This window comes from Dermacentor variabilis, chromosome 4 (genome assembly GCF_050947875.1).
Source record: "Dermacentor variabilis isolate Ectoservices chromosome 4, ASM5094787v1, whole genome shotgun sequence".
Classification (NCBI taxonomy): Eukaryota; Metazoa; Arthropoda; class Arachnida; order Ixodida; family Ixodidae; genus Dermacentor; species Dermacentor variabilis.
Genome location: NC_134571.1, coordinates 5,004,145 through 5,013,800, shown reverse-complemented (window position 1 = coordinate 5,013,800; position 9,656 = coordinate 5,004,145). Strand labels below are relative to the sequence as shown.

The 9,656-nt window shown below is 46.0% G+C and overlaps 1 long non-coding RNA gene across 2 annotated transcripts; it reads left to right on the top strand.

Moving 5' to 3' along the window:
- Positions 1 to 1,188: 1,188 nt before the first annotated feature.
- On the top strand, positions 1,189 to 9,204 carry LOC142578597 (uncharacterized). Of its 2 annotated transcripts, XR_012827269.1 has the most exons (4): positions 1,189 to 1,409; positions 1,489 to 1,564; positions 4,587 to 4,739; positions 9,052 to 9,204. It is a non-coding gene; the product is annotated as an uncharacterized LOC142578597 (long non-coding RNA). The 2 variants fall into 2 exon arrangements; XR_012827268.1 differs by lacking the exon at positions 4,587 to 4,739 and having other exon boundaries at positions 9,052 to 9,196.
- Positions 9,205 to 9,656: the final 452 nt, after the last annotated feature.

The following is a 9,656-nucleotide window of genomic DNA, read 5'->3' as shown; positions in this document are numbered from 1 at the left end:
TAAAAAAAAAACGGGTGTGTGTGTGTTTGAAGTGGGGGGTATAGGATTAGGACGGTACGAAAAAATGTACCAACACCGTCCTCTAGTCCCATTCCGTTAAGGTACCGTAACAAAGCGTATTATGCATAAAGTACATACAACCAACTCTGATATTACTGCACACGCCAGGCGACGCGAGCTACGTTTGCCATGACGCATTCGCGACTGCACCGGACGCCCTCCATATTCTCGTTAATCGCGCTCACTGCACCGAGGCAAAAGAAAGATCATGGGGGCAGGCGCCTTTAAAGTATCTCGACCCTGCGAGGCACTGCTGCGCGTGCCAGGGGAGCTGTCCGTGCGAACACTCCCTGGCACACCTGCCTCGGCGGCCCCAACCTACGTACCGTTCTGCTTCGAGCTTTGATCCCCCCAACTGTCCCTTTGGTGCCCTGGAGTTCCTGCGCCGCCTGCTTTATTATAATCCCAGGTGCTCTCCTGAGACTTACGTTTGTCGGTTACATGTGTTCTACAGCTGGATCAGTACTTATAAAAATAAAGAACCAATCTATCGTCGCGACGATAGATCGCGAAAGTGGCTTTTGCAACATACCGCGCCCGTGCGAAGAGAATTACGGAACGCCAACGAGGAATCTAACCACAGCTTCGAGCTCGTAACCTCGTCGAGTGACACTCCTGCAACAGGCGTGACCGCTGAAAACCGCATACCGCCGGAAACTTCAACAGGATCATCCCTCGGTTGCATAACTGACACCTGTACGGCCAACATGGTCCATACCCACACCGTCCCGCAACATAGAATAAAGAACCAACTTATAAAGCCCAAACACACGGCTGCACCCACACATCACGACACTACAAGCGAGACGCCGGATGGATGGATGGATGGCGGCTTTACCCTTTGTAACGGGCGGCGGCTGGCGCCATGCATGGCCATGCTGCTGCGCTGCTACTATAGCAAGTTTGTATAGGTGTTCTGTGACTATAGAGGCTAGAAGGTTACCTTCTAGCATAGAGTTTCTCACTATAACACCTAGAGGGTAATCTGGCGCCACCGTCTATGGGAGTTTCTCAAGGGGGCACCGTGCCGTCATGGGAATGTGTCTGCGAGGCTCGTGTTGGCTGGTGTTGTAAGAGGCTTCGTCTAAAACGTGGATATGGCTACGCAAATAACGCGTTCTCAAAGGAAAGTGTCTGCGTTCACCCGGTCGACGGAACGCAGGCGTTAGGTTCACCCAAACGTCACGTCCGGGATGTCGCATTCATTCTTTGTTTTTCGCGTCCGTGATGTCACATCCGTCTTTGGTTTTTGGCGGCAGAATGGCAAGCTCAAAGGTGAGCTACGCTCAAACAACTGGACAAAGATGCGGATCGTTTATTTTTTGGGGCTTGTGCTAGCGTAAGCTATCGTAAGTACTTCACTTTTCCATTCGATGTGCCTCTACTATGCAAACCTACGCTTTCGGCTGCCTGATACTTCATTTCCAGGTTCCTTACCAGCTTATTTTCCTTGTGACGCATCCCGCGGACCGCCGCACCCATCAGCCAGTGCTACATTGTACTGGTAAGAGCCTTTTTCACAATCACTTAAACGTAACATTACCTGGTTACGGTGCTGCTACACGGCAGAATGTGTAAATGGCAGATGACCCAAGTGCGGCATGTGCGCGCACTTGTTTAGAGAAAATAAAGAGTATTCATCATTTATCTCGCAATGTAAACGCACATTCCTGACACATGGTTCAGGTCTGCCGTCCGCCGACTAAGGGCGGTAGTGAATGAAGTCGCTAAATGAGTGCTTTGCGGCGTCATTGCACGCGCGGGAAACAGCGTTCGTTTACATAGTAATATGAGCCTTAACATAGCAATATCGCTGCGTTGTCAACAGCCATTCTCTGGTAACCTTTCTCCGCAGCGTAACGCTCGAGTGCTCTGTGCAGATGTGACAAAGGTTGTGTATGCGGTCGGTATTTGTGATTTTCTAGAAAGAAGCTTCATTACAAAGTGCATGATCAGGCTGCGTGGTCGTCCATTCTACTAGAGCGGGACAATCAATAAACGATACAAGCATGGACATACACATGCTGTTGCCAAATAACCCTTATGGTGGGTCCATTTAATACTGGTGATTTAATCGTGGATGAAGACTGGGATGTTCTCTTTATGTGCTTGCTTCAAAGTAGGATACATCAAAACGTGGCCAACAAATTTTACTAGTGTTATAAGGTTTTGTGAGAAAGGGTGTTGTGTATTGCTTTGTAACGAGTGACTTTTAAGAGTGTGACATTGTCTCCCATCGCACGTGTATATCCCGGCTGGAAGTTATGTTCATGTGCTCAATAGTGCTTCAGGAACCCTCTGAGCGCTTACACATTGATATTACAGCCACTTGTGAATTCTGGTCCTAATGTAAGCATTAAGGGGTTTTAGCACTCCTCTTAGTGATAACCTTAGACGTTAATTCTATAGTGTATATTGTTAACTGCCAAGCTGGGTCTGGTAAGTTTTACATCTTGACACTAAGAACCTGTGGCATGATGAGTTTGCGCAAAAGAACAGTGTAGGTGCCATCATATATACATTCATTGTCATTCACGCACACTATTGGAGGGACTCCAATCTACATTAAGTACAGCGCAATCGGCGCCAGTACCAGTGGTTGCTCAATGTGTGGTTTGGAATCTACGCCAGTGCAATAATCAGTACCATCTTCAATCACGCACTGACTGGACAGCGTTATGTGAACGATATCCTTGAAGGAGTGGTTGATGAGTTCCTCAGCAAAGTCCCGCTGTCACATCTTCCACTTCTGCTGTATCAGCAAGATGGGCCACCTGCATGCAGCAGCAGCCGAGCACGAAACTGGTTGGGTGCTACTTTTCAAATAGATTGGAAGGCACGAGTCTGTAAATAGGCCGGCTAGGTCACCTGACCTCTCTCCGTTAAGTTTCTTTCTTTGGGGTTATGTGAAAGATTGTGCCGGACGTCAGATTAGACGGATGTCAGATTAGTTCAAGGTAAGGATAATGGATGTCTGCCATCGAATTCCGGCATCGGTCATCAAGAAAGCCACTAAAGGTGTGATAAAATAGACAGTACTGCGTAGCTGCAAAAGGAGACCTATTTGAACACGTCCTCTAGGCTGATGTTCAATGGGGCTTACGAATTAATAGATAGTAAGAGCACACAGTTTTTTTTTGTCTGTGTGTGTGTGTGTGCCGACATTCTGATTGCCAGTTCGGCTCATAGAAGCGGTATATTTAATTTCGTGAACGCATTGGTTTTGCCTTTTCTCTGCAAGTTGGTCGCTTTCCAGTGTGTTTATTTCGCTTTTATTTGTTGACACGAACCTGTTTTTGCAGCACGTATACACTTTCATGAAAAATAAGACGCTCACTTTATATTGGCTTTGGTCCGAAGCAAGTTTCTGGTGTGAAATATAATTCTGGTGTGAAATATAACTTCGCCCGCACTCTTTCGATGCGGTGCGAGCAAAGTCTGGATTTTGAAACATTCTGTGCCTATTACATTGCTCTTCACATTTCGTGTGTGGTCAGAGCTGCACTTTGGCTGCGTTATCAAGGTGCTTTTGTTATCATTTATCAGTCGGCCTTGAGAGAGAGATAATAAGTGTGACGTAGAGAGAAAGGAGTAGCTGCGAAGCTGCGAAGCCTGTTGTTGGGGCTCCTTCCGTACCATTATCAAGGCGGTGCGCTGTCTCTTCGGGTTTGTGATAGGCAATGCAGTTACTTTCAATCAGCTTATTTGAGGGCACTGCTTTATGATGCGGGTGAGAGTTCACTCACGTGGTGTTTTTCATAGTTTGTGAGGTTATTTTCCAGTCGGTAAAATTGTACGCAATTAGTATGTGGCTGAAAACACTGCAGTTAGATGTCATTTTGGGATGCCAACAAATGCCTCATTGACACTTTGAAAATTATGAGAGTACTTCTCGAGTTAGATAATTGTAATTACCACATTAAATCTCAGTAACGAAAGAATTACTGGCTACTACTCCACTTTACTGGAAACAATATGCACTAAGTTTTCCTCGAGTAACGGAACTGTTTTTTTTTTTTTTTTTAATCTTAGTGCATGATAGCTGTGGAACACTCTCTCTCTTCATCCCTATACCCCTTTCCCCAGTGCAGGGTAGAAAAACGGACATGCGTCTGGTTAACCTCTCTGCCTTTTCTCTCTTCTATTTCTCTCTCTCTATAATTCACTCAGTAACCGTAATGAGGCCAAGCCAGATTCACTCGAAATCAGAATCAACAGCAGTCATGTGCGGCAGCACTTATGCTCGGACTAGCAGAAAAATAAGAGAGGCTGCAGTTTTGCAGAAAGGCGAAGCAGTGTTAGTGATAGCCAAGTATGCGACAATTACACGAAGGAAGATTACACCAGCAAGGGGACTCAGGCTGTGAAATTGAACTGTCTCCTACTATGAGGTCTTGTATGTACTTAGCGCCGTCACTTCAGTGCTCAAGTCTTCGAGGTCAAGCGAAGTTTCTTGAAGTGCAAGAAATATATATATATATATATGTGTGTGTGTGTGTGTATCGTAAGGAACTGCTTTATTCCAGCCAAGCTCGGACTACTACCTCGAGGATTAAACTGTGCTGCTGGTGATGATATATGCAGATGGAAAAGATGTGCAGATGATGAAGTTGAAAGTCAGGCATGTGTTGTGCCCATGCTTATTCTCTCTCGCTGTGGAAGCGGCCGCCTGGCAGCGCGTAAGTACTATAAAATGCGTCAAGTATTTGGTTTTAAGCGGGAGACATGCACTATCTCTGTGCCACAGCAACGGGAATCGGGTGGCGTTCTAACAAGCGAGACATGGTAATTGACAGGTGATGTCTGCTCAATGACCGTGGAAAGTCGAATAAAACGCGAGAAATTTTTGCATAAGCCAGGAATGCACACAGGAGTCCAAAGAACTTCGTCACCAGGAGAAAAAGTCACAGCACAGTGGGTCCAGTCGTAATGAAACTTGCGAGCGTCCTGGGAGACGCCGGTGTTAGGCGGGGCGAGGCGTCTGCACTCTGCGAGGCGAGACACAAACTGTTCCAAGAAAGGAACTGATGGGGGTACAGGAGTCGAAAGGAATGATACATCAAGAATGAAACTTGGTGAACAGCCATAGATGAAGAAAAAATGTTAAAAGCCAGTAGTACGTTGCGTAGCCATGTTATAGGCGAATGTCATGAACGGCAGGATTGCATCCCCGTTCGTGTGGCCAGGGTGGATGTACGTACATCGCAATCATGTCAGAGAGGGTATGGTGAAAACACTCCGTCAACCTTTTTGGTCTGCGGATGGTAACTGGAAGTCGTCTTGCAAATTGTGTTAGAGGCGCACAGAACTTCGGTAAGGATAGAAGAGAGGAAGACTGCTGCGGTCACTGAGGAGAACGCGCGGAGCGCTGCAGTGTAAGATAATGTTGTGTAGAAAGAAATCGGCAATTTCAGCAGCAGTCCCGGATGGTAGAGATGCTGTCTCCGCATAGCGTGTTGGTCTATGGCCGTTGCAGTCCAACAATTTCCATGTAAGGTCATGGGAAGAGGACCGTACAAGTCTATTCCGACTACTTCAAAAGGCGAAGCGGGACAAGGCAGAGGTTGTAAAGAGCCAGAAGGAGCTGTTGGGTTTGCTGTGACAATGAACGCAGGGTGCAACATACTTCGCAACGGCTGAAGATGGGCCAGGCCAGGAGCAGCGACTTCATATTCTGAATAAAGGGAAAGTGAGACATCCACCCGTTCATAGCAATTGCTACAAAGGAAACCCATACGGGTTCCTCGAAAGAAAAGGCTTTTCTTTCGAGGAACCCGTATGGGTTTCCTTTGTAGCAATTGCTACGAACGGGTGGATGTCTCATTTTCCCTTTATTCATTACTTCTCTCCACCTTGCGGGCTTCCGCAGAACTACTACGTCAGACTTCATATTCTGTTGTAAGTCTTGTGGTAGCCTAGATAACCAGTCGTCGCATGATCGTGAAAGGCTTCAAGCACCTCACATTGCAGAGAACATGATATGACCGGGACCCATTTGTTGCCATCGATCTGATAAATGTTGCGATGTAAAACCCCATTGTGCAGCTTGAATTGATTAAGTTGTCCACGAAGTCTGGCATTTGGAGGCGACGAAGAATCTTCCATGCATTGGAGAATAGTTCAGTAGTATGGGTCGACGCGTTAGTGGGACACAAGGACAGATGGGCTGTCGTGTCTTAGCCATTCGAGGGTTACAATGGGTAAAGCCGATGAAGAGGACTCGGGACGTACACAATCACGGAGAGGTTATGGTGAATCGTCATGATTCGGCAGAGGGTCGCAAGAGAGAGCATTGGTGTCTTGATGCTTCGTTGCAGCCCTGTAGGTGACATTGAAATCGTACTCCTGTAGGTGAAGCACACAGCAACCCAGGTGACCTGATAAATTCTTTAGCGATGAAAGCCAGCACAGTGTGTTATGGTCGGTAACGACTGTGAAATGGCGGCCATGAAGACATGGGTGACATTTTTGCACTGCCCAACAGCAAGGCACTCCTGCTTGGTTATGGTGTAGTAATTTTCTGCACTGGTTAGTGCACGACTAGCATAAGCAATTACTCGTTCGCGGAATGTGTTGTCACATTGCAGTAGAATGGCACCGAGACTGACTGCTAGCGTCGGTGTGAAAAATGGTGGGCGCGGTCGGATCAAAGTGGCACAGTACTGGGTCTGACGTCGGGGCATGTTGCAAAAGCAGGAAAGCATGTTCACATTCGTCGGACGAAACAAAGGGCGCATTACTGGCAAGGAGTGGATGGAGCGGGGACGTAAACGTAGCGAAGTTGCATATGAAGTGCCGGAAGAAGCAAGTCCAGGAAAACTGTGCATGTCTTTTTGACGCAGTGGACACAAAATTCGAGGATGGCAGTAAGCTTCTCGGGGGTCCGGTCGAATACCTTCTTTGCTGACCTATGTGCCCCAGAACTTTGATGGCCCTGCTGGCCAAACTGCATTTGTGTGTGTGTGCGTGTGTGTGCGTGCACACGTGTGCGTGTGCTGAGCTGCAAACCAGCATTTGCAAGACAGGCAAGGACTTCATCAAGATGTTGCAAATGTTGTGAGAACATGGTTGAAAACACAATGTCATCGAGATAGCACAGACAGGTTTTCCATTTCAAGCCACACAAGACTTATCGATCATGCGTTCGAATGTGACAGGCACATTGCAGAGTCCAAAAGGCATCGCACTGAACTCATAGAGCCCATCAGGGGTAGCAAATGTCGTTTTTGCTTTGTCAGATTTGGACGTCGGTATTTGCCAGTAGCCTGGTCTAAAGTCAAGGCTAGAAATATATTCAGCACCGTGGAGTGAATCTAGTGCATCATCCATCCGTGACACGGGGTAAACATCTTTGCGCACGATTTTGTTCAGCGCACAGTAATAGACGCAAGAACACACTGAGCTGTCTTCGTGACAATTGCAACGACATGAGTGTCAACAGCTCAAGTGACAGTTTATCCACGAGGCAACAGTTGGGGTTCGATTTGGTTTATTGCAGTAAGCAATGCAGACCCCTCAGAGAAGCGAATAAGGCCAGGGGTAATCAGAATCGCTCGAGATAGGGTATAGTCATAGGGTAGAATGAATACGCCGCCATCCACAATGGTACAGGAGTTGGCACCTATAATCTCTTCTCTAGGTGGCCAAAGAACGTAATCGGAAGAGGTGACGAGACAAATGCGTTCTTCGAGGTTAGGAAGAGAACTGCCAGTGGCATCCAGTTGTGTGAGGCGCTGACGACAAGAGATAGAAGCAAACGCCAAAGATAAGTCCCACCCCAAGATGAGTTCATGGGTCACTCACGAAATACCGCAAAAGCAATGTGGTGAAGAATTTAGTCTATGGACACACGAACAGTACACGGTGCGATTGGACGAATAATAACGTTGGCCGCTGCACAAAGAGAAAGGCCGGAGTAAGGCAATTCTTGTGTTTTATAGAGTCCCAAACAGTCACATGGCAATAATCGCCAAGCGTCTTGTAACAGGGAGCCACCTCAGAATTGCACCAAACAAAGATGATGGATGCAGCCAGTCTTGCCAGATAACTACATTTTGACTATTCTGTATTGTTTGCATTTTTTGTGCAAAAGGAATTCTCGCAGAGAGTTTTATCTTCAGTGGCCTTCAGTTGACGTCATCTGCTACAACTAGCACATAAGTTAACTCCATAGCACCACTAGGATGGAGACATTGTGTCGTGGGATGCTTCCTTAAAAGTGGACAAGAAGATTCTAAAGGAAAAGTGTGAGATGGTCACAGTAATAACCAAGGCATTTGGCATGGGAATGACCCAGCTATGAAGGTATTATCAGATGTGGACAAGCATATAATACTAAATGGCGCCTTGCACGAGCCCCAAGTGTCAAATGTAATGAGTATTGTGCATTGAAAGGGCCAAAAATGTTTTGTACATGCAAGGGAACACTATGGGCATTTGATAGCAGTCGCTTAGATGTATTACATTAACAGGAACCAAACAAACTCCCTTAGACATAAGCATGCAGCAAATTCAAGGACTAGATGAAGCTTCAAAGAAGTAACTGCATTTCATGTAGGATAGGTGTGAATGACCTTTGTGCATGAGATCAGTGACAAAAACACTAAACGAATGCAGTACAGTGTCTGTATCATATCTTGTGCAGACCAAACTAGCCTGGAGTTTCAGCGTTCCTTGTCAGTTCATTTAAATAGGCACTACATTGTTCAAAGTGCAATATTGTTCTACAAAACATAATATGCAAGATGTAGCATGCTAACCCTCGTGGCTCAACAACTACTGAACCGAAACCTCAATGAGCAGTGAAGCTTCCTTGTAATTTTCATCGTAACCATACTTTTGCTCTTGAAAGTGAACCTCTTTAGTGAATTTGCTTGTGTATTAATTTTTCTTTAGGCAAGTATTTTTTATACATGTTAATGTCTCAATCCTGCTTTCTCTTTCCGGAGCTAAACAAAATGCCTCTTATTTCAATTTGATCTTTTGACCTAGGAAGCCATCATCTGGTGCTGTGTACAGCAAGCACATGCTTCGGGCAAGGAGGGAGCCAGCACCATATCTACATCAGCAAGAACCTCGGTGCTCAAAATAAACATTTTCTGTGCAAATAACTGTCTTTTTATACTTCCAGCATGAATTAATAAGTTTCTTTTGCCTTCACATGCAGGAAGGTATATAGGAATAAATAGTGACTGTTGAATGCCCAGGAAAAGCCTTGAAGCCATTTCACTTGTACAGTGATAAAGTACATGTGTACTTGAACTTGATAGTACAGAAACGAAAGGCAAAGTAACAGGCAAAATGCTTGGGGCAGCAGTCATATAAATGGTAGATGAACACAGCTAATTGTGCTGTCCAGTTTCATTCAGTTTGACCAAGTGTTGCAAGAATTGCCTTCAATATGAATCATTCAGTTTAGCCAGCTAAAGTCGAACTCGTACAAACTTTGGAATGTCTGCTGAGAATTTTAGCATAAATGGTATGTGTGCATCCTTCAGCAACACTACAAGCCCAATAAGGTTTTCGCGTTACTGTCCCCCCTCCCTTGGGGTTATGGCAGTGTCTACTTCAAGTGCTTGAGGGTATAATGGAGAATG